We start from the raw sequence: 24,182 nt of genomic DNA on the forward strand, positions 1-24,182 counted from the left end.
TTGCGTACTAGGTGAAGAGGGTCCAACCATGTTCCTGTTCAACGAAGAGAAATTGAGCATAAGAGCTGTCAGTATTGGTACAATTTTTCCCACGTATCTTCATGACACAGTATTTCCAGCAGTTGGCAGCTAAAGGAGACATACGAAGTGCGACAATAAAGTAATGAGACTGATGTGAAAAAAAAGGTTGCTTACCGTTTTAGTCAAGCTTAGCGTTGTCTCCTTCAGAGTAGTTCCCTTCTGATTGCACACATTTTTTCCAGCACTTCTGCCATTGATGGTAACATTTCTGGAACTCATCTTCAGTAATATCCTCCAAGACCCTCATCACAGCTTTTTGGACATCTTGTGTTGTTTGAAAATGGTGTCCCTTGACCGCCGTTTTGACTCTTGGAAATAGAAAAATGTAGCACGGAGCGATAACTGGTGAATAAGGTGGTTGGGGTAGTACTGAAATTTGTTTTGAGGTTAAAAATTGCTCTACTGACAGAGCAGTATGGGATGGCGCATTATCGTGATACAGAATCCAATTATCAGCAATGTTGGTACGGACACGAAGAACTCTTTTACGAAGTCTTTCTAAAATTTCTTTGTAGTAATATTGGTTAACTGTTTGTCCAGGAGGCACCTAATCTTTATGAACAATTCCCTTGGAATCAAAGAAGCACACAAGCATGCATGGTTGTCCACTGCAGTCTTCATCTTCAACATACATTCTGCCTTCACTAAACATTTTATGCCAATGAGAAACTTGAGCTCTTGACATAACCTCCTCTCCAAAAGCCTTCTGAAGCTTACCGTAAGTTGTCGTCGCGTTTTAATCCAATTTAACGCAAAAAGAAATGGCATACTGTTGCGCAATATTATGCGTTCTGTTTCCGTGACGAGAGACACTAACACATGTTAACTAACCTATTACAGCACGACTGAGCAGTTGCATCGATGTGCCGCTTGGACTAGAAGCAGCTTATAGACCAAGGTCAAAGATATTGTGCCTACACAAGCCTGCCTGATTGCCACATCTTGCAAAGAAAATTAGTCTCATTACTTTATTGTCTCACTTCGTATATCCATGATCAACTCACCTGATTGCGACGCTCTAAGGAAGGATTAAAAATCCAAAACTGAAAATGTTTCACTTCAAGCAAACAGACGAGCATAGCAGACAGTCAGTTATCGTGTGCGGAACTGAACGAAGTGATAACAATGAGTCAGAGATCCGGATTGAGGTCTCTCACATTTTCTCTAAATCACATCAGATGATTTTAATGTTGCTTCCTTAGACGAGTCCATAGACGAATATCTCCTCCATCCTTGTCCAATGCGACAGTGTTTTACGTGTCTACTGACATCGGCTAGTCCATAGACACCAATTCCACTTTCCCGTTTTAATGTTAACTCACTCGTATGTTACATATACATTTCCCTTCTTCCTTTCATTACTATTTGCCTTTGCTACACGAAGAAGAACCAGTTAAATCCATCGCTCTTCGGTGGAGTGTCGTTTTTTGTAGACGCTTTAGTTGATGAAAAGTCATTCCCCGGAGTTTAGGTGTCAAATTCCCCGTCGTAGTCTTCTTTTCAATCCGTATACTCTTAGGTCCTGTGGCTGTACCTTTGCATTGACCCCTTTGGTATCACCAGATGAACACTTTCTTGTTCCCGGGTACAATGTTCAAAACGGTATTTTCACACTGCCACCCGCCGCCTTTTCATAGTCTTAAAAGAATTAATGCAGAGTTTAGACCGAGAATTCGAGAATCTCTTTTTGAAGCCCAAATGTCCTTTTGACAGCATTGAAATCTGGTAAACAAACGTCTGACTAAGTCAGATATTTGAGGAATGTTTTCTTTTCCAGTGCGCGAGAAAAATATGTACAGGTTGTCCACAATGAGACTCCAGCATTTGAACTCATAAAATCTGCGAGGAAACACAATTTATTGACGAACAAATACAGGGAAATCATACAGCAGCTCATCAAGTTTTCATACACAGGTGGACTGTTCAGTACACTTGAACATGGGCGCCACGGGTAGCGCGAAGAATATCAAGTCTATAATCGATTTCGTGCCATGTGTTGCGGAGCATCTGTTCTGTGACAGAGTCGATGACAATTCTTAAGCGCTGTTTCAAGTCTTGCAGGTCCTTCACTGGTGTAGCGTATACCCGGTCTTTCACATAGCCCTACAAGAAAAAATCGAGGGGGCTTATGTCGGGTGAACGTGGCGGCCAAGGAATTGGACCTCCACGGCCAATCCATCGTTGCGGGAATGTGTCATTTAAAAATTTTCGGACATCAAGGCTCCAATGGGGTGGTGCACCGTCCTGTTGAAACATCACATTTGGCTGCAGGTCTGTTATCTGTGGCACGGCAAATTGTTCCAACATGTCCAGGTAGATGGCTCCATCCACAGTCGGCTCCTGAAAGAAAAACGGCCCAACAATGCGATTTATCATCAAACCTCACCATACAGTAACTTTCGGACTGTCGCGCACGTGTTCCCTAGGTGAATGTGGATTTTCGGACCCCCAGATGCGCACATTGTGACGATTGACAGCCCCTGACACGTGAAAAGTTGCCTCGTCAGTAAACATCACGCGCAATAAAAATGTCTCGTCCGCGGCAATGCGATCTAACATGACACATGCAAATTCTTCTCGCTTTGGTCTATCATCAGGCTTGATTTCTTGTACAACCTGCACTTTATATGCGTACAAACGTAATCGCTGATGAAGCACTTTGTGCACTGTTGAACGTTTCATACGAAGTTCTCGTGCTGCCTGTCGCACTGACTTCTGTGGACTTTGTTCGAATGACCGCCGCACTTATTCCACATGATGTTTGCTGATCCCAGGCTTACCACCACCCTGCCCTTTCGCAACACTCCCAGTAGCCAAAAACTGATCACATCACTTCTTTATAGTCTTGAACGACGTGGGCGCTTTTATTTGTAAACTCGACGAAAGTTTCTTTGCACTTGGGTCGCCGATTTTGTCTCTGCATACCACCAGACCACTTGTGCACGCTCCTTCATATCCTCCAATTTGCTAAAACAATTGATTGCAGCTCCACTACGGCCACTTGGCGTATCAAATTTGCATACCACAAACTTGTGGAGTTGCTCTGTCTGCCCCTTCAGGATTCACAGATCCACCATCTGAAATGAGAAAGACATAGGATATTAAAATATTGGAGTCTCATTGTGGACACCCTGTATTATTGTTAGATTCTTGGGGTGATCAGTGTGAAGGAACCGTGTTTAGAGCATCGTAGGTGAGGATAAGGAGCTTGTCCGTCTGATAATCCCAAAGGGATCGACACAGATACAACCATGGGATGTATATGGCTGGCGATGTTGAAAGATATTGTGAGAAGATTGTCAGATCAACAATATAATCAAGCTGCAGTCACTAGTACTTAATCAGTTCTCTTCGCCAGAGCTTACTAATGTACTGAAACGTGCCAAATAAAAATCAGGATATTTAGAGGATCACCCAAGACAATTTGGAATCTTGCTGAATTTTCTTTATTACTGTGTTCTCCGTCGTGTATATTATGTGAAGAAATATCGTTCATTTTATGTGCAAGGTGTAAAAAAATGATATATTTTAATCATTTCCTTACAGATTATCCTTATTGTAATGATTTTGTATCATAATAATGAGTTACTATTTTCAGTTAACAAAATACACGTGTGTGAAATGGTAAATTAATAGAACAAAAAAACATGAACGTAAAGCTTAAAATAACAATATAAAACGCAAAAAATATAAGTAAAATAAATAATTAGAATAATAGTGACTGTTCATATGATTTAATTAGGTCTGTTGGAAGTGCTCATGGAGCACATTGTGTACAGCTTAATTTCCAAAAATGCTATTTCAGAAATTACACGTGGAGGTGCGTGGCTTGAAAGCTCTTTTAATTTTTGCTGTAAAAATGTTTTCATTTTTCAAAATTAATCAATGATGGTGGGGCATATTACAAAATTTCAAATTATTGTTATAAAAGTTCATTATACCATTTTCAAGAACATTAATTTCGAGTTAATAGAAACTTTTATATGAAAAAAATATTATGTATCATCATTGAAGAGATATTCCCTGTTAATCTAATATACCAAATTACGTTTCAGGGTGTGTTTTACCCCTTACAAGTGAAATTGGGCACAAACAATAAAACAGATAGTGCATTATTTTCCCCCTCTCTCCACAACCTCCAGATTACATCAACATCCTTAATTTACACTTGGGAATCTTCCCTTGTTAGTGGTGCAGTTATGACCGTACAGAAAACGTAGGTAGTAAGTTACGTGACGTGCCTGCAGGAAGATATTAGATGCAGCACAGAAAAAAAAAAACATCTAACACACTGAAGTGGGTACATGTCAAGGTATCAATAATACAATATCCGCACTTATATTCCTAACACCCGAAAAAAATCACATCACCAAGAAGGAATTGTGTGACATATTCGTAAACGAAAGTTTGCTTTAAATACACGCGTAACGCCGACCGGAGTGGCCAAGCGGTTCTAGGCGCTACAGTCTGGAACCGCGCGACCGCTACGGTCGCAGGTTCGAATCCTGCCTCGGGCATGGATGTGTGTGATGTCCTTAGGTTAGTTAGGTTTAAGTAGTTCTAAGTTCTAGGGGACTGATGACCACAGCAGTTAAGTCCCATAGAGCTCAGAGCCATTTGAACCATTTTTTACACGCTTAACGGTCTTGTGCGTTAGTTACATTTGAGACCGGGCGTGGTGAACTGATGTCAGACAAGAATACCTTTAAGGCGAACAAAGACCCCATTAGCAACAGCTCACTGAGTTTGAACAAGGTAGTGTAATAGGGCTATGAGAAGATGGGTGTTCCTTCTGCGATATAGCAGAAAGATTTGGCAGGAATGTAACCACTGTACATGATTACTGGCAGCGGTGGTCATGGGAATGTACGGTCGCAAGAAGATCGGACTGCGGACGGCCACGTGCCACTACCGAGAGGAGTGACTATTGTGTTCGGCGTATGGCTCTGGCACATCGTACTGCTTATATGAATGTGTGGTACCTGTCTTTCAGAAGGTGGAGAGGGGAAGAAAGTAAGGCAAAGGAGGGGTGACTGCTGTCAGTTGCATCGGGACATTATCCGGAATCACGTAAGTCCGAAAGGACAGATACCACGCATGTATATAATCTGATTGGTCTAACTGGGCAATTGTTGGTTCCACCTTCTTCATTTCGGATGCACAAACACGTCCGACCTCCTGTAGAAATCTCAGAGAGCGAACGTAGACAAAACGGACAGACACTGTGCATCGATGGCCTCGATTGCGCAGTGGTTAACGCACTTGCCTACTAAGCAGGAGATCCCGGGTTAGAATCCTGGTGCGGTACACATTTTCACTCGACGCGCCGCTGATTCCGCAAAATTTCCCGATGCATCTGACAGCAGCTTCCCCCTCTCCACCTTCAATTTCCATATAACGCACCGTACTGCGTCTGCAGCAGCAATTTGAGCAGCAGTTGGCACTATAGTCAAACAGTGAAGTTACAAACTGATTACTTGAAGTACGTTAGCAGCAAGAAACAATCAATGCCTTCTCTACGCGATAGCAATGGAGATACTATCGAAGACAGTGCTGCCAAAGCAGAGTTACTAAACACAGCCTTCCGAAATGCTTTCACAAAAGAAGACGAAGTAAACATTGCAGAATTCGAACTGAGAACAGCTGCCAACATGAGTAACGTAGAAGTAAATATCCTCGGAGTAGTGAAGCAACTTAAATCATTTAATAAAAGCAAGTCTTCTGGTCCAGACTGTATACCAATTAGGTTCCTTTCGGAGTATGCTGATGCATTAGCTCCATACTTAACAATCATATACAACCGTTCGCTCGACGAAAGATCCTTACCCAAAGACTGGAAAGTTGCACAGGTCACACCAATATTCAAGAAAGGTAGTAGGAGTAATCTACTAAATTACAGGCCCATATCGCTAACGCCGATATGCAGCAGGATTTTAGAACATATATTGTGTTCGAACGTAATGAATTACCTCGAAGAAAACGGTCTATTGACACACAGTCAACATGGGTTTAGAAAACATCGTTCTTGTGAAACACAACAAGCCCTTTATTCACATGAAGTGCTGAGTACTATTGACAAGGGATTTCAGATCGATTCCGTATTTCTGGATTTCCGGAAGGCTTTTGACACTGTACCACACAAGCGGCTCGTAGTGAAATAGCGTGCTTATGGAATATCGTCTCAGTTACGTGACTGGATCTGTGATATCCTGTCAGAGAGGTCACAGTTCGTTCTAATTGACGGAAAGTCATCAAGTAAAACAGAAGTGATTTCTGGCGTTCCCCAAGGTAGTGTTATAGGCCCTTTGCTGTTCCTTATCTATATAAACGATTTGGGAGACAATCTGGGCAGCAGTCTTCGGTTGTTTGCAGATGACGCTATCGTTTATCGACTAATAAAGTCATCAGAAGATCAAAACAAACTGAAAACGATTTAGAAGAAATATCGAAATGGTGCGAAAAGTGGCAGTTGGCCTTAAATAACGAAAAGTGTGAGGTCATGCACATGAGTGCTAAAAAGAACGCGTTAAACTTCGGTTGCACGATAAATCAGTCTAATCTAAAAGCCGTAAATTCAACTAAATACCTAGGAATTACAATTACGAACAATTTAAATTGGAAGGAACACCTAGAAAATGTTGTGGGGAAGGCTAACCAAAGACTGCGTTTCATTGGCAGGACACTTAGAAAATGTAACAGACCTACTAAGGAGACTGCCTACACTACGCTTTTCCGTCCTCTTTTAGAATACTGCTACGCGGTGTGGGATCCTTACCAGATAGGACTGACGGAGTACATCGAAAAAGTTCAAAGAAAGGCAGCACGTTTTGTATTACCGCTAAATATGGGAGAGAGTGTCACAGAAATGATACAAGATCTGGGATGGATTTAAAAGAAAGGCGTTTTTCGTTGCGACGGAATCTTCTCATGAAATTCCAATCACCAACTTTCTCATCCGAATGTGAAAATATTTTGTTGACACCGACTTACATAGGGAGGAACGATCACAAAGATAAAATAAGGGAAATCAGAGCTCGAACGCAAAGATATAGGCGTTCATTCTTCCCGCGCGCTATACGAGATTGGAATAATAGAGAATTGTGAAGATGGTTCGATGAACCCTCTGCCAGGCACTTAAATGTGATTTGCAGAGTATCCATGTAGATGTAGATGTAGATGATTACTTCAAGGACAGCTCCAAGCCATACACCCTGTAGCGTGCATTCCACTGACCCCAAACCACCGCCATTTGTGACTTTAGTGGTGTGAAGCGAGAGATCATTGGAGGACAGGGTGTAGGTCTGTTGTGTTTCCTGATGAAAGCTGATGTTGCTTCAGTGCCAGTGATGGCCGTTTGTTGGTTAGGAGGAGACCAGCTGCAGGCCTACATTTGGAGTTACGGCCTGGGGCGCGATTTTGTATACAGCAGGAGCATTCTCACTATTACCCCAAGCATTCTGACAGCAAATTTATGTGTCAGTCTGGTGATTCGACCTGTCGTGCTGCCATTCATGAATAGCATTCCAGGGGGTGTTTTCCAACAAGGCAAGGCTCGCCCACATACCGCTGTCGCAACCCAGCTTGCTCTACGGAGTATCGACATGTTGCCTACGCCTGGTCAACCACCAGGTGTGTATCCAGTCGGGTACATACAGGACATCATCGCACGAAAACTCCAGCTCATCCACAAGCAGCATTCACCGCCCCTGTATCGGTCGCGGAAGTGGCACAGGAATGGAACTCCATCCCACAAACTGACATCAGGCATTTGCGCTTATATTAACCTGTGATCTGGTAATGTGAATCACTTAAAAATGCTGTCTTTTTCGGTCTTGGGAAACTTTTTCCGTGATATATATATATATATATATATATATATATATATATATATATATATATATATGTGTGTGTGTGTGTGTGTGTGTGTCGGAAAAAGATCCTGCAATAACGGGACCAATGTCGAATGAAGAGAATCGTTCAAAGTGATAGAAGTGCAAGCCTTCCGCAAATTGCTGCACATTTCAGTGCTGGGCCATCAACAAGTGCCAGCGTGCGAACCATTCTATGAAACATCGTCGATATGAGCTTTAGCAGCCGAAGGCCCACTCGGGTACCCTTGATAACTGCACGACACAAAGCCTTGGCTAGGCACGTCAACACCAACATTGGACTTTTGACGACTGGAAACATGTTGCCTGGTCGGACGGGTCTTGTTTCAAATTGTATCGAGCGGATGGATATGTCAATATGGTCTTATGTCAAAGCGGTAGGTGGATCAAAACAAAATGTCCAGAGACTCTGTGACCAAAATGGTACTGAGACAGAGGATGACAGACTAAAGGCCGAAATACTAAATGTCTTTTTGCAAAGTTGTTTCACAGAGGAAGATTGCACTGTAGTTCCTTTCTAGATTGTCGCACAGATGACAAAATGGTAGATATCGAAATAGACGACAGAGGGATAGAGAAACAATTAAAATCGCTCAATAGAGGAAAGGCCTCTGGACCTGATGGGATACCAGTTCAATTTTACACAGAGTACGCGAAGGAACTTGCCCCCCTTCTTGCAGCGGTGTACCGTAGGTCTCTAGAAGAGCGTAGCGTTCCAAAGGATTGGAAAAGGGCACAGGTCATCCCCGTTTTCAAGAAGGGACGTCGAGCAGATGTGCAGAACTATAGACCTATATCTCTAACGTCGATCAGTTGTAGAATTTTGGAACACGTATTGTGTTCGAGTATAATGACTTTTCTGGAGACTAGAAATCTACTCTGTAGGAATCAGCATGGGTTTCGAAAAAGACGGTCATGTGAAACCCAGCTCCCGCTATTCGTCCACGAGACTCAGAGGGCCATAGACACGGTTTCACAGGTAGATGCCGTGTTTCTTGACTTCCGCAAGGCGTTCGATACAGTTCCCCACAGTCGTTTAATGAACAAAGTAAGAGCATATGGACTATCAGACCAATTGTGTGATTGGATTGAGGAGTTCCTAGATAACAGGACGCAGCATGTCATTCTCAATGGAGAGAAGTCTTCCGAAGTAAGAGTGATTTCAGGTGTGCCGCAGGGGAGTGTCATAGGACCGTTGCTATTCACAATATACATAAATGACCTTGTGGATGACATCGGAAGTTCACTGAGGCTTTTTGCAGATGATGCTGTGGTGTATCGAGAGGTTGTGACAATGGATAATTGTACTGAAATGCAGGAGGATCTGCAGCGAATTGACGCATGGTGCAGGGAATGGCGATTGAATCTCAATGTAGACAAGTGTAATGAGCTGCGAATACACAGAAAGATAGATCCTTTATCATTTAGCTACAAAATAGCAGGTCAGCAACTGGAAGCAGTTAACCATAAATTATCTGGGAGTACGCATTAGGAGTGATTTAAAATGGAATGATCATATAATGTTGATCGTCGGTAAAGCAGATGCCAGACTGAGATTCATTGGAAGAATCCTAAGGAAATGCAATCCGAAAACAAAGGAAGTAGGTTACAGTACGCTTGTTCGCCCACTGCTTGAATACTGCTCAACAGTGTGGGATCCGTACCAGATAGGGTTGATAGAAGATATAGAGAAGATCCAACGGAGAGCAGCGCGCTTCGTTACAGGATCATTTAGTAATCGCGAAAGCGTTACGGAGATGATAGATAAACTCCAGTGGAAGACTCTGCAGGAGAGACGCTCAGTAGCTCGGTACGGGCTTTTGTCAAAGTTTCGAGAACATACCTTCACCGAAGAGTCAAGCAGTATATTGTTCCCTCCTACGTATATCTCGCGAAGAGACCATGAGGATAAAATCAGAGAGATTGGAGCCCACACAGAGGCAATCCTTCTTTCCATGAACAATACGAGACTGGAATGGAAGGGAGATCCGATAGAGGTACTCAAGGTACCCTCCGCCACACACCGTCAGGTGGCTTGCGGAGTATGGATGTAGATGTAGATGTACAGGTATGGACACAACCTCATGAATCCATCGACCCTGCATGTCAGCGGGGGACTGTTCAAGCTGGTGGAGGCTCTGTAATGGTGTGGGACATGTGCAGTTGGAGTGATATGAGACCTCTGATACGTCTAGATACGACTCTGACAGGTGACATATACGTAGGCATCCTGCGTGAGCACCTGCATCCATTCATGTCCATTGTGCATTCCGACGGATTTGGGCAGTTCCAGCACATCCCACACGTCCAGAATTGCTACAGAGTGGCTCCAGAAACACACTTCTGAGTTTAAGCACTCCCGCTGGCCACCAAACTCCCCACACATGAACATAATTGAGCATATCTGGGATGCCTAGCAAACGTGCTGTTCTCCACCCTCTTGTACTCTTACGGATTTACGGAGTGCGCTGCAGGATTCACAGTGTCAATTCCCTCCAGCACATTAATGGAGTCCATCATGCCACGTCGTGCTGCGCCCCTCCTGTGTGCTCGCAGGGGCCCTACACAATATTAGGAAGGTGTACCAGTTGTTTGGCTCTTTCGTGTATATACTGACCATAAATAGAACTGACAGATTCCTGACTGGAAAAAAGTCCTATGTACAAGTGTCTGGGAATGGACGGTGTGCGTGCAACGACAATAAATAGTCCCGTAACTCAGTACTGAGCTGCATCACATCCACCTCACATGTTCTAAGTGGCCCCCATGGAATGCAATGTCATGCAGGATACACATATTTATACTTTGGCTTGGCGATCGACTTGCTTAGAGCCTAAACTAGGGTTTGTCTCAATATCCCGTAGAACCTGGTCCTCCAGATCTGGTGTATGCACCGTCCGCGCCTTCCTGCACGTTCATCTGTTTCAAAGGTCCCAAGACCATACAAACGCCCAAAAAGGGGTTGAAATGTTGTATGATGTGGTTGGTGTCTGCGATGCTACTTGTTTTGGTTTAGTTGTGCTGCCTCTCGACTGTTTCATCTGCTTGGCCGCACACAAACATCATCTCGGCTTGCTCCTGACATGAATACCGGACCATTCTGCTGCTTTCAGTACGCTGCATCGTTTACACAGGCTGCAGTACGCAAGGAACACACTGCTTGTGGTCAGAGGAACTGTTATTCCTCAGCGCCATCTACGGTGGCGACGATGAATTTCCAGACACACATTCGTAGGGACTTTTCTCCTTCACTTCCAGTCAGGAATATATCTCCGCAATTTTTCGGTTTTATTAATGTTCACTTTATACCTGTACATACAGAGATATTCAAAAAGAAGGAACAGATTTCAGACATTTATTGCTTCCAAACTACAAAAGATAGAGATACAGCTCCAAGGCTCCTGGAAAGAGAAAAGTTCAAAGTTTTACGCATTTATTGTGAGCACCATGTGTTACACAACAGACTTCAAAACGGTGGCTCATTCCCTGCCTCGTCCGAAGCAGCTAGTCTCTCGCTATCGAATTCACAGATTCAACAATGCAACGTCGCATTTCCCTCAGCACGTCCGACGTCACGTGAATGACTCCATTCCAGGAAGAGGAGGAGCAGAGGGCTATGTTAAAGACCGCCTTTTTATCATCTCTATGCCTGACACTCTTGAAAGTCTGCGACACCGCATTGCTGAAGTTGTGAATTCGATTATGAGAGACAAGCTGCTTCGTGTGTGGCAGGAAATGAGCCATCATTTTGATGTTTATCGTGTAACACATGACGTTTACACCGAAAGCATAAAATTTTGAACGTTTCTCTTTCTAGGAACGTTGTAATTGTGTTTCTATCTTTTGTAGTTTGGAAGCAATAAATGTTTGAAATCTGTTCCTTCTTTCTGAATAACCCTATATAATGTGATGTATAGGTTGGGACAAACTGCTGGAAACGACTCCTGGAAGGATCAGGAGTGAAAAGGGACTTACGGACATATGACCGGTTATGCGTTTCAAGGGAAGTACACCCATTTGTCGGCGGAGAATGAAAGCACTTTGATTCCAATGGATGTATACACACATGAGAACACACCAGGCAAATGGGAATGTTCTATTGTACTTGCGTTCTAGCTCTACATGTAAGAGGACAGTAACGGCCACCACTTCCCTTATCACTTAAGAACACGTGCACGGAATATTACTTATGGACTTGCTTCCGCAGTAACCTTCTGGCATAGACATTACGCACGCACTCTTGAATATAAACACTAGTACAAGCAGAACATTCTCATTTGCCTGGTCTACTCTCGTACGTACATTCACTCACTGAAAACCACACTGCCACAAATCTTTTACTCCGCCATCACGTGAGTGTACCTTCGCTTTAATGCATTTCTGGGCATTTTCCGTGTGATCTTCATCGCTCCTTATCCTTTAAGGAATCGTTTCTTGCAATTATACTCTGCTTAGCAAAATCACTCTGGTTATACACTGACAGCAAATATCGCAACACCAAAAAATACACTACCGGCCATTAAAATTGCTACACCAAGAAGAAATGCAGATGATAAACGGGTATTCATTGGACAAATCTATTATACTAGAACTGACATGTGATTACATTTTCACGCAATTTGGGTGCATAGATCCTGAGAAATCAGTACCCAGAACTACCACCTCTGGCCGTAAAAACGGCCTTGATACGCCTGGGCATTGAGTCAAACAGAGCTTGGATGGCGTGTACAGGTACAGCTGCCCATGCAGCTTCAACACGATACCACAGTTCATCAAGAGTGGTGACTGGCGTATTGTGACGAGACAGTTGCTCGGCCACCGTTGACCAGACGTTTTCAATTCGTGAGAGATCTGGAGAATGTGCTGGCCAGGGCAGTAGTCGAACATTTTCTGTATCCAGAAAGGCCCGTACAGCACCTGCAACATGCGGTCGTGGATTATCCTGCTGAAATTAGGGTTTCGCAGGGATCGAATGAAGGGTAGAGCCACGGGTCGTAACACATCTGAAATGTGACGTCCATTGTTCCAAGTGCCGTCAATGCGAACAAGTGGTGACCGAGACGTGTAACCAATGGCACCCCATAGCATCACGCCGGGTGATACGCCAGTATGGCGATGACCAATACACGCTTCCAATGTGCGTTCATCGCGACGTCGCCATCATGATGCTGTAAACAGAACCTGGAGTCATCCGAAAAAATGACGTTTTGCCGTTCATTCATCCAGGTTCGTCGTTGAGTACACCATCGCAGGCGCTCCTGTCTGTGATGCAGCGTCAAGGGTAATCGCAGCCATGGTCTCCGAGCTGATAGTCCGTGCTGCTGCAAACGTCGTCGAACTGTTCGTGCAGATGGTTGTTGTGTTGCAAACGTACCCATCTGTTGACTCAGGGATCGAGACGTGGCTGCACGATCCGTTACAGCCATGCGGATAAGATGCCTGTCACCTCGACTGCTAGTGATACGAAGCCGTTGGGATCCAGCACGGCGTTCCGTATTACCCTCCTGAACCCACCGATTCCATATTCTGCTAACAGTCATTGGATCGCGACCAACGCGAGCAGCAATGTTGCGATACGATAAACCGCAATCACGATAGGCTACAATCCGACCTTTATCAAAGTCGGAAACGTGATGGTACGTATTTCTCCTCCTTACACGAGGCATCACAACAACGTTTCACCAGGCTACGCCGGTAAAATGCTGTTTGTGTATGAGAAATCGGTTTGAAACTTTCCTCATGCCAGCACGTTGTAGGTGTCGCCACCGGCGTCAACCTTGTGTGAATTCTCTGAAAAGCTAATCATTTGCATATCACATCATCTTCTTCCTGTCGGTTAAATTTCGCGTCTGTAGCACGTCATCTTCGTAGTGTAGCAATTTTAATGGCCAGTAGTGTAACTAGCGTAATGAAATTTTGGGAATACATTTGTCTTCGTAACATACACTCCTGGAAATGGAAAAAAGAACACATTGACACCGGTGTGTCAGACCCACCATACTTGCTCCGGACACTGCGAGAGGGCTGTACAAGCAATGATCACACGCACGGCACAGCGGACACACCAGCAACCGCGGTGTTGGCTGTCGAATGGCGCTAGCTGCGCAGCATTTGTGCACCGCCGCCGTCAGTGTCAGCCAGTTTGCCGTGGCATACGGAGCTCCATCGCAGTCTTTAACACTGGTAGCATGCCGCGACAGCGTGGACGTGAACCGTATGTGCAGTTGACGGACTTTGAGCGAGGGCGTATAGTGGGCATGCGGGAGGCCGGGTGGACGTACCGCCGAATTGCTCAACACGTGGGGCGTGAGGTCTCCACAGTACATCGATGTTGTCGCCAGTGGTCGGCGGAAGGTGCACGTGCCCGTCGACCTGGGACCGGACCGCAGCGACGCACAGATGCACGCCAAGACCGTAGGATCCTACGCAGTGCCGTAGGGGACCGCACCGCCACTTCCCAGCAAATTAGGGACACTGTTGCTCCTGGGGTATCGGCGAGGACCATTCGCAACCGTCTCCATGAAGCTGGGCTACGGTCCCGCACACCGTTAAGCCGTCTTCCGCTCACGCCCCAACATCGTGCAGCCCGCCTCCAGTGGTGTCGCGACAGGCGTGAATGGAGGGACGAATGGAGACGTGTCGTCTTCAGCGATGAGAGTCGCTTCTGCCTTGGTGCCAATGATGGTCGTATGCGTGTTTGGCGCCGTGCAGGTGAGCGCCACAATCAGGACTGCATACGACCGAGGCACACAGGGCCAACACCCGGTATCATGGTGTGGGGAGCGATCTCCTACACTGGCCGTACACCACTGGTGATCGTCGAGGGGACACTGAATAGTGCACGGTACATCCAAACCGTCATCGAACCCATCGTTCTACCATTCCTAGACCGGCAAGGGAACTTGCTGTTCCAACAGGACAATGCACGTCCGCATGTATCCCGTGCCACCCAACGTGCTCTAGAAGGTGTAAGTCAACTACCCTGGCCAGCAAGATCTCCGGATCTGTCCCCCATTGAGCATGTTTGGGACTGGATGAAGCGTCGTCTCACGCGGTCTGCACGTCCAGCACGAACGCTGGTCCAACTGAGGCGCCAGGTGGAAATGGCATGGCAAGCCGTTCCACAGGACTACATCCAGCATCTCTACGATCGTCTCCGTGGGAGAATAGCAGCCTGCATTGCTGCGAAAGGTGGATATACACTGTACTAGTGCCGACATTGTGCATGCTCTGTTGCCTGTGTCTATGTGCCTGAGGTTCTGTCAGTGTGATCATGTGATGTATCTGACCCCAGGAATGTGTCAATAAAGTTTCCCCTTCCTGGGACGATGAATTCACGGTGTTCTTATTTCAATTTCCAGGAGTGTATTTAAGCGATGAACATCGGAAGATCACAGGTTAATGTAAGTGCGAATGTGAAATCCTGGTACACCAATAGCCGGTTAACCGCCAGAATGTTAAATGTAAATCGCAAACGTGCACGCATTGTGTTGTAAAGGTGTCTGATGTCAGTTTCTGGGATGGCGGTCCATGCCTTTGGCACTTGGTCGGTCAATGCAGGAATGGTTAATGCTGTTTGTGGATGATGCTGGTGTTGTCGTCTGATGATGTCCCGTATATGCTCTATTGGAGACAAATCTGGTAACCGAAATGGCCGTGTCAACATATGGACAGTCTGTAGAGCATACTGGGTTACAAGAGCTGCATTTGGGCGAGCGATATCCTGCTGGAAAACACCCTCTGGAATGTTTTTCATGAATGGCAGCTCAACAGGTCGAATCACCAGATTGACGTACAAATTTGCAGTCAGGGTGCTTGGGATAATCAAGAGAGGTGTCTTGCTGTCATACGAAATCACACCACAGACCGTAACTCCAGGTTTAAGTCCCTTGTGTCTAGCGTGCAGAGAGGTTGGTTGCAGGCCCTGGGCTGGCCTCCTTCTAACAACACACGGCCATCACTGGCACCGAGACAAAACCAAATTTCATCAGAAAACATAACAGACCGCAATCCTGCCTTCCAATGAGCTCTTGCTTGGCACCACTGAAGTCGCAAATGGCGGCGGTTTGGGGTGAGCCTAATGCACGCTAAAGGGCTCTAACTGGGAGCTGTCCTTGCAGCAACCGACTTCTAACAGTTCGTTGTGTCACTGTGGTGCCAGCTGCTGCTCATATTGCTGCTAGACATGGAGTACAATGCTCCAAAACTATACTCCTCGTCGATAGTCCCATGTGGCCGTCCTGAACCCGGTCTTTAGTGGCTACATTCCTGCCAAGTGTTTCTGCAGTACTCCAATAGGAACATCCAGCTTCTCGTAGCCCTGTTACACGACCTCGTTCAAATAACAAATGTTAATAACAGCGTCATTGTTGCCTTAAAGCCATTGTTGACTAACATCAACTCACTACGTCGAATCTCAAAGGTAGATTTTTAAAAAAATAAAGAAAAGTACGTGCCCGACCGTTACAGCGTGTATTTGATTTGCATCCTTATACTGGCACTACTAGCGCCACATACACTGATCAAAAAAAGTTTTGCATCACCACAGTTCCCAGAACTCCTGAAGATAGACGTTGACTGTGGATATTGTATCGCAGACACAGTCCCTTTGACTGTTCAGAGATGTCAGTAAACCCGCTCAAAGATGTGAACAACCATGTGCAGTGTTATGTGGCTTTATGCTTAATTACAGACTTACTGTTTTCATCCGTTGATTTGTTTTCACCACGTAACACCCGCGGTTTACGTCCTTCTTCGTTGCTGAGCGATGTATCACTTTTCGTTCTGACGCCGCAACTCTTCCTTTCCTATATCTTTACTACTTTTTATCTATATAAATGATGAACTATTCGTTTTGCCGTTTAACACCTTTTTAATAACTGTGGAAGTATTACAGGCATCGGGTTCCACCTAATGTGTCACCCGCCTACACGTTTTACATGAACCTTTTAAGACTCGATCGATCTGTTTACAAAGAGAAAGTAGAATATCTCTGTTGTGTACATAGTTCCGCGTAGTCAGCGCGTACACAACTTTCCCACTAGAGCGCGCCCCACTAATCACAACAGCGCAGGCGCAGCGCTCGTCCGTCTCCGCACTGCGAGATGGCGCTGTTTTAGAGAGGGACCAAATTCTGCTTCCGCCGATCCGCGTATTAATATGTAACGCAGCCAATGAGATTGCTGCTAACGTAGAACCTTTTCTCCTCGCGGATTACACTCGCGCAGTGATACCTGAACGCTCGAGGTATTATAACGAGTGTACAGACCTCCGATTAGCCAGTCTGCATTTGTCTGCACCAGTCTACATTAGTCTGCATTTGTCTGTACCAGTCTATAGTCAAGTTTCAGTCTGCGCCTAATAAGATTATCATATTCCTGTGCATAGATATGAAGAGAAATGTATAGACACTTGTTCAAGTGTCAGATATGTGAGAATAAGATTAACGTACCAAGACCAAAGGAACTTGAGATTGTCAATTGTAAACAGCATCCAGAATCAAGTTAAGTAATTTCTATGCTTTTTATTATTTTAATAAATATGTGTGAAAATTAATCAAGTTCTGTTTAAAGTTGGTCACCGTCAATCTGCTACTCTAAGCGTGCAAGTGGCATTTCTATCGTCTGACCTAACGGCAGAAGATAAACACGCCACGATAAGACCACGAGAGATATTGCTGACACTCACCTACTTCGTTAGAGCGACAAGTCAAATAATCTGATGGTGTGTGTACCGAAGGTCTTACGGTACGCACACCACAATCTCTTCCTTTGACGTTGTCCAACGACCTAGGAAGATGGACGCCCTTGCGGCCCAGGCTCTTCCATGGCTCGCGGTAGTTTGCAGCATTCGTTTTATTCGTTGCCCACTTGCCGCTACGTCGAACTTTCGTGGTGATCGTCGGCCAACGTCTTCCAGCCGGCCGGTGTGGCCGTGCGGTTCTAGGCGCTTCAGTTTGGAACCGCGTGACCGCTACGGTCGCAGGTTCGAATCCTGCCTTGGGCATGGATGTGTGTGATGTCCTTAGGTTAGTTAGGTTTAAGTAGGTCTAAGTTCTAGGGGACTGATGGCCTCAGATGTTGAGTCCCATAGTGCTCAGAGCCAACGTCTTCCACGTTATCTGCAACATAAATAAACTTCCTTCCCACGGTATTTCTGAAAACCCAAAAAACAAACTTAAAGAACATAATAATACCAATTGTTCTTACAATTTTTCGCACAAGTCTTGGTCGGTTTAATGAGGGGTGGGACAGGCCTAAGCCTTGTGACACCACACATGCATGGTTCAAATGGCTCTGAGCACTATGGGACTTAACTTCTGAGGTCATCAATCCCCTAGAACTTAGAATTACTTAAACCTAACTAACCTAAGGACATCATACACATCCATGCCCGAGACAGGATTCGAACCTGCGACCGTAGCGGTCGCGCGGTTCCAGGCTGTAGCGCCTAGAACCGCACGGCCACCCCGGCCGGCCAACCATGCATGAGCAGCGCCTATTAGACGGAGGGGGTACGACAACCGAGCAGTTCCAGTCATTTCACCAGGAAGGAGGTACATGGCTCGTGTTGTCTAGATGGTCAATATCGCAGTTCGATCGCGTCCGCATTGTTACTTTGTGCCGGGAAGGGCTCTCAACAAGGGAAGTATACAGGCTTCTCGGAGTGAACCAAAGCGCTGTTGTTCGGACGTGGAGGAGATGCAGAGAGACAGGAACTGTCGATGACATGCCTCGCTCAGGTCGCCAAAGGGCTCCTAGTGCAATGGATGACCGCTACATACGGAATATGGCTCGGAGGAACCCTGGCAGCAACGCCACCATGTTGAATAATGCTTTTCGTACAGCCACAGGAAGTCTTGTTACGACTCCAACTGTGCGCAAAAGGCTGCACGATGCACAACTTCACTCCCGACGTCCATGGCGAGGTCCATCTTTGCAACCAGCAACCATGACAGCGCAGCGCAGTACAGATGGGCCCAACAACATGCCGAATGGACAGCTCAGGACAGGCACCATGTTCTCTTCAAACATGAGTGTCGCATATGCCTTCAACCAGACAATCGTTGGAGACGTGTTTGGAGGCAACCCGGTCAGCTGAACGCAGACACACTGTCCAGCAGCACGGTGGAGGTTCCCTGCTGTTTTGGGGTGGCATTATATGAGGCAGACGTACGCCCCTGGTCGCCATGGAAGGCGCTGTAACGGCTGTACGATGCGTGAATGCTATCCTCCGACCGATAGTGCAACCATGTCGGCAGTGTATTGGCGAGGCATTCGTCTTCATGAACGACAATTCGCGCTCCCATCGTGCACATCTTGTGAATGACTTCCTTCAGGAAAACGACATCGCTCGACTAGAGTGGCCAGCATGTTCTCCAGACATGAACACTATCGAACATGCCTGGGATATTTGTGGACAACATGGTTGTGGAGAGAAGCAGCGATTAGTATGATTAATCAATAATTCAAGAACAGTCTTAATCGCATTTATTATTGTTATAATACCGCCAACCGGTTTCAACCCGACATAGGGGTCATCTTCTGGGCGTTTACACCATTGGTCGTGCTGGTGGTGTCACTCCTGTCTACATAACGGCAGGATACTATCATATTACAATAATAAATGCGATTAAGACTGTTCTTGAATTATTGATGCCTGGGATAGACTGAAAAGGGGTGTTTATGGACGACGTGACCCACCAACCATTCTGAGGGATCTACGCCGAAGCGGTTGAGGAATGGGAAAATCTGGACCAACAGTGCCTTGATGAACTTGTGGATAGTACGGCACGACGAGTACACGCATGCATCTATGCAAGAGGACGTGCTGCAGGGTATTAGAGGTACTGGTACGTACAGCAGTCTGGACCACAACCTCTGAAGATCTCGCTGTATGATGGAACAACATGCAATGTGTGGTTTTCGTGAGCAATAAAATGTGCGGAAATGATTTTTATGTTGATCTCTATTACAATTTCCTGTACAGGTTCCGGAACTCTCGGAACCGAGGTGATGCAAAACTTTTTTTGATATGTTACAACAGTCGCGAAATTTGAATAGACATCATTTTTGGCATGGAGAAACACGCCTACGAATTTTCGTTTATGTCGAACAACTCCTTCCTGATGTTGCCATTTTTCCCGTCAGTGTATATATTTGCGTGGGTGTGTGTTTTGTATATTGTTATATCAACCTCGATACAAGTCAATGGCTGTTCGTAACTACACGTTCATAATTTACTCGTAAACAACTAATTTGTTGACCAATGTTTACTGGAACGTTTTTACTTCTGTTATCGTTTACTTTCATTTGTGGCAGTTCTCGCTATTAATAATGATAAACGTCGAATTGGAAGGTAATCCTGTACTTTACTGTTTAGTTACCAGTAACCGTTAAAACTGACTTCAAATTTTACGAATGGCCGCTTCAGGTTGTATTAGATATACCGTCATTAATTTATAATGTTCTTCAAATACTTTTCAGAACTCCCGTTATAATATCTAACGTTCTGTTTACCAGATACTCTTTGGTGTTGCTCGGCTGAGCGATGCTGGGTCTATGGAGGATTAGTTCAGATGGCTCTAAGCACTATGGGACTTAACATCTGAGGTCATCAGTCCCCTAGACTTTGAGCTACTTAAACCTAACTAACCTAAGGACATCACACACATCCATGCCCGAGGCAGGATTCGAACCTGCGACCGTAGCAGCAGCGCGGTTCCGGACTGAAGCGCCTAGAACCGCTCGGCCACAGCAGCCGGCTGTGGAGGATTATATGCGAGTTGTGAACAATGGGTGCATCTACAGTTACAGTTGGTAACCACTGTGCCTTGTAGTCACGATTGGCTAACGCAGGATTAGCTTGCTGCCTGGTGCCTGGTGTGTATCAGCTTTGATTGCGTGTAGTTGAGAAGGTGAGTGAGGGCAAGTAGGCGTGCCCAGCAGTAACGCCTTGAAGTCCGGAGACGACGTGTTTGCCGAACGACATCAAGGCTTACACGTCGCGGGCAGCAGCGGGAAAATTGTTGGCTCGGAGGTTGGGACTTGCTGAAGGCATGAGCTGCGGCCAGTGGTAGGGAAGCAGTTATCAAATGATCCGGATGTTTCCCTGCAGCTACACTATCTTGGTAGTTTTTGTCATCCATTGCCGCAAATTTTGATGAGTTACAGACCTAGCTTTCCGTTTCTCTCTCTCTCTCTCTCTCTTACTCCTTGTGCCCTACGGTGTTGACCCCCCATTAACCTTGATGACAGCCTCCACTCTCGCAGGCATACGTTCAATCCTGTGTTGGAATGTTTCTTGAGGAATGTCAGCCCATTCGTCACGGAGTGCTGCCCTGAGGAGAGGTATCGATGTCGGTCGGTGAGGCCTGGCACGAAGTCGGCGTTCCAAAACAACCCAAAGGTGTTCTACAGGATTCAGGTCATGACTATGTGCGGGTCAGTCCACTACAGGGATGTTATTGTCGTGTAACCACTCCGTTACAGGCCTTGCATTGTGGACAGGTGCTCGATCGTGTTGAAAGAGGCAGTCGCCATCCCCGAATTGCTCTTCAGCAGTGGGAAGCAAGAAGGTGCTGTGATAGTGCCACGCAAAACAACAAGGGGTGCAAGCCCCCTCCAGGAAAAACACGACCACAACATAACACCACCGCCTCCAAATTTTGCTGTTGGCACTACACACGCTGGCAGGTGACGTTCACCGAGCATTCGCCATACCCACACCCTACCATCGCATCGCCACATTGTGTACCGTGATTCGTCGCTCCACACAACGTTTTTCCACTGTTCAATCGTACAGTGTTTACGATTCTTACACCAAGCGAGGCATCGTTTGGCATTTACCGTCGTGATGTGTGGCTTATGAGCGGCCTCTCGACCATGAAATCCAAGTTTTCTCACCTCCCACCTAACTGTCATAGTACTTGCAGTAGATCATGATGCAGTTTGGAATCACTGTGTGATGGTCTGCATAGATGTCTGCCCATTGCACATTACGACCGTCTTCAACTGTCGGCGGTCTCTGTCAGTCAACAGACGAGGTCGGCCTGTACGCTTTTGTGCTGTGCGTGTCCCTTCACGGTTCCACTTCACTATCACATCAGAAACTGTGGACCTAGGGATGTTTAGGAGTGTGGAAATCTCGTGTATAGACGTATGGCACAAGTGATACCCAATCGCCCTACCATGTTGGAAGTCCTTGGGAGTTCCGCAGAGCGTCCCATTCTGCTCTCTCACGATTTCTAATGACTACTGAGGTCGCTGATATGAAGTTCCTGGCAGAAGGTGGCAGCACAATGCACTTAATATGAAAAACGTATGTTTTTGGGAGCGTCCGGATATTTTTGAGTGTATCACCATGCAGAATCCGCAACACATACTTAAATTGAAGGTGGACAGGAAGAGAAAGGAAAAGAAAGGGGGTATCAATGCCGTCAGCTGCATCGGGACATTACGCGGAATCGGCGGCGACGAGTGAAAATCGGACTGGGATTCGAACCCAGGATCTACTGCTTACTACGCAGGTGCGTTAATCACTGCACCATCCAGGACACAGCCTTATCGCTTCTGGTGGACCATCACAGCACGCCTCACGACCTACCAACATCCCCATCGAGCGCCATCTGTTTGCAGTTCCTGTCCATTTCCCCCAGGCTCGTTACTCTGAGATTCCCACAGAAATCGGACATATTTGAGCATCTGCACGGAAGAAGGTGGATCGGACATGTCCGAAAGAGCAGACATCGCACATTTACGCCAACGCAAAGCATATTATCGACCTGGTCCGATATTACTTGTCGCTGTCGTCCACCAATCGTTTCTTTGATTTATAACACGGCTCGTCATGTGGATGACGAGCCCGGATTTCCCGCTTTATGCGAGCGGTCGCCTTAACCGCTTTGGCTAAGCGTGTACGACTCAAGGCCAGACCCGAATTTGCATATGTCGTCGTTCCTGCGTCACAACCTTTACTCGTGCACACATTATGTAATTCCTGTACAGGGCAGGACTTTTTAATTGCATGCACGCATGTCCAAAGGAATACTGCGTTGTTCTTCTTAACAACACAGGTACAGCAGAATCATATTATCGTTAAACGTAATCACAGTGTATACAGGTCAACCAACATGTTTAGTTACATTGTTGGTTAAGTTCGCTATCATAAGCACTCATGTAACTACCACCTCGCTTCCACTGTAACGAATCACTGACAGGGCGGTGATTTTTAACCCAATGCTAGTTTTTTGACCCCTTACTCTTTAATGGCAATCGCAATGGCAAGGAAAGTGGTCTGAAGAAGAGAAATTTGTTAACATCGAGTATAGATTTAAGTGTCAGGAAGTCGTTTCTGAAAGTATTTGTATGGAGTGTAGCCATGTATGGAAGTGAAGCCGGTCCGAGTGGCCGAGCGGTTCTAGGCGCTACAGTCTGGAACCGCGCTACCGCTACGGTCGCAGGTTCGAATCCTGCCGTGGGCATGGATGTGTGTGATGTCCTTACGTTAGTTAGGTTTAAGTAGTTCTAAGTTCTAGGGGACTGATGACCTCAGAAGTTAAGTCCCATAGTGCTCAGAGCCATGGAAGTGAAACGTGGACGATAAATGGTTTAGACAAGAAGAGAATAGAAGCTTTCGGAATGTGGTGCTACAGAAGAATCCTGAAGATTAGATGGGTAGATCGCATAACTAATAAGGAGGTATTGAATAGAAGAGAAATTTCTGGCACAACTTAACTAGAAGAAGGGATCGGTTGGTAGGGCATATCTGAGGCATCAAGGGATCACCAATTTAGTATTGGAGGGCAGCGTGGAGGGTAAAAATCGTAGAGGGAGATCAAGAGATGAATACACTAAACAGATTCAGAAGGATGTAGGTTGCAGTAGGTACTGGGAGATGAAGAAGCTTGCACAGGATAGAGTAGCATGGAGAACTGCATCAAACCAATATCTGCACTGAAGACCACAACAACAACAACTCTTTAATTTGCGTTTGTCATCAGACCCATCCGACATTTTAGCAGATACAGCACAATGCTGTGAAGGGCACACTGTGAAATGGTGCACAACATTCACTAAAGCAGCGAGGCGAATTACTAAGGGTTGCCCCGTGGATCTATAGGTGGACCAATTTTCTCGGGTATTATCCTTGAGTCATTGCTAACAACACTGAATTAAAACGCTTAAATGTCGGGATTAACAACCTGTGCCGGTT

At 45.8% G+C, this 24,182-nt stretch overlaps 1 protein-coding gene across 2 annotated transcripts in view; it reads left to right on the forward strand.

Annotated features, from left to right (window-relative positions):
- The window catches only part of LOC124785202 (organic cation transporter protein-like), a 332,709-nt gene that overhangs the window by 221,838 nt on the left and 86,689 nt on the right, over positions 1-24,182 (forward strand). The window lies entirely within an intron of this gene.

This window comes from Schistocerca piceifrons, chromosome 1 (assembly GCF_021461385.2).
Source record: "Schistocerca piceifrons isolate TAMUIC-IGC-003096 chromosome 1, iqSchPice1.1, whole genome shotgun sequence".
In the NCBI taxonomy this organism is placed as follows: Eukaryota; Metazoa; Arthropoda; class Insecta; order Orthoptera; family Acrididae; genus Schistocerca; species Schistocerca piceifrons.